Genomic DNA, 2,144 nt, shown 5'->3' with positions numbered 1-2,144 from the left:
GAATCATGATGGCCCGATCCACAGTAACTTCAGATCAGTTGCTAGTGGGAATGATGGAGCGTTGAATGAACTCCAACCATCATCTAGCCACAGGCTTGAGGTCCAGTCTTCTTAGTTGAACTGGCTTGCATTTGGAGTCTCTTTTCCATTGAGCTCCTTCCACACATATGTCCATTAAGACTTGGTCCAACCTTTGATTAAAGTTGACCCTTCTAGTGTAGAGGCGTACATCTCCTTGCATCATGGGCAAGTGGAACGCCAACCTCACATTCTCCGGACTAAAATCTATGTATTTCCCCCGAACCATTGTGAGATAATTCTTTAGACTCGGGTTCATACTTTGATCATGGTTCCTAGTGATCCATGCATTGGCATAGAACTCTTGAACCATTAAGATTCTGACTTGTTGCATGGGGTTGGTTAGGACTTCCCAACCTCTTCTTCGGATTTCATGTCGGATCTCCGGATACTCATTTTTCTTGAGTTTAAAAGGGACCTCAGGGATCACCTTCTTCTTTGCCACAACATCATAGAAGTAGTCTTGATGGCTTTTGGAGATGAATCTTTCCATCTCCCATGACTCGGAGGTGGAAGCTTTTGTCTTCCCTTTTCCTTTTCTAGAGGATTCTCCGGCCTTAAGTGCCATTGATGGTAATGGAAAAACAAAAAGCTTATGCTTTTTCCACACCAAACTTAAAATATTGCTCGCCCTCGAGCAAGAGAAGAAAGAAGAGAAGAAGAAGAAGAAGAAAATATGGAGGAGAAGGGGGAGTGTAGGTTTCGGCCAAGGTATAGAAGAGGGGGTTTGTGTTGTGTGAAAATGAAGTAGAATGGAAGGGTATATATAGGGAAAGGGGAGAGGTAGGTTCGGCCATGTAGGGTGGGTTTGGGTGGGAAAGTATTTTTGAATTTTGAAGGTAGGTGGGGTTTATGGGGAAGAGTGGATGGATGTGAGTGGTGAAGGGGGTAATTGGGAAGAGAGATTGAAGTTGTTGGGAAGTGTGACATGGGGAAGAGTGTTATAGGATTATGAGGTAAGGTGGGAATATGTTAGGTGGGAATCCTGTGGGGTCCATAGATCCTGAGGTGATCCTGTGGGGTCCACAGATCCTGAGGTGTCAAGGAATCACATCCCTGCACCAAATAGACATACAAAATGCCTTTGCATACCATTCTGGCATTTAAACGCCGAGGTGATGCACGTTCTGGGCGTTCAACGCCCAAGTGTAGCATGTTCTGGGCGTTCAACGCCCATGTATAGCATGTTTCTGGCGTTGAACGCCAGTTCCATGCTTGTTACTGGCGTTCAGTGCCAGCTTTCCTCAAGGCACATTCCTAGCGTTCAAACGCCAGAATGTTGCTTGTTTCTGGCGTTCAGCGCCAGATTCATGCTCTGTTCTGGCGTTGAATGCCAGCCAGATGCTTCTTACTAGCGTTGAACGCCAGTCTGTCCTCCCTCCAGGGTGTGATTTTTCTTCTGCTGTTTTTGATTCTGTTTTTAATTTTTATATTTTTTTCGTGACTCCACATGATCATGCACCTAATAAAACACAAAATAATAATAAAAATAAAATTAGATAAATAAAAATTGGGTTGCCTCCCAACAAGCGCTCTTTTAATGTCATTAGCTTGACAGTGGGCTCTCATGGAGCCACAAGATGATCAGGTCAATGTTGTATAGTCCCAATTCCAAACTTAGAGTTTGGATATGGGGTCTTAACACCAAACTTAGTGTTTGGTTGTGGCCTCCCAACACCAAACTTAGAGTTTGACTGTGGGGGCTCTTCTTGACTCTGAACTGAGAGAAGCTCTTCATTCTTACTCTCTTTTGTCACAGAGGGATGGCCATGTGCCTTAAACACAAGGTAGTCCCCATTCAATTGAAGGACTAATTCACCTCTGTTGACATCTATCACAGCTCCTGCTGTAGCTAGGAAAGGTCTTCCAAGGATGATGCATTCATCCTCTTCCTTCATAGTGTCTAAGATTATGAAATCAGCAGGGATGTAAAGGCCTTCAACCTTTACTAACACGTCCTCTACTATTCCATAAGCTTGTCTCAATAACTTGTCTGCCAATTGTAATGAGAACAAGGCAGGTTGTACCTCAATGATCCCCAGCTTCTCCATTACAGAGAGTGGCAT

The sequence above is a fragment of the Arachis duranensis genome, chromosome 2 (assembly GCF_000817695.3).
Source record: "Arachis duranensis cultivar V14167 chromosome 2, aradu.V14167.gnm2.J7QH, whole genome shotgun sequence".
NCBI lineage: Eukaryota > Viridiplantae > Streptophyta > Magnoliopsida > Fabales > Fabaceae > Arachis > Arachis duranensis.
The sequence above is the reverse complement of the archived record's forward strand: the minus strand, read 5'-3'. Positions refer to the sequence as shown.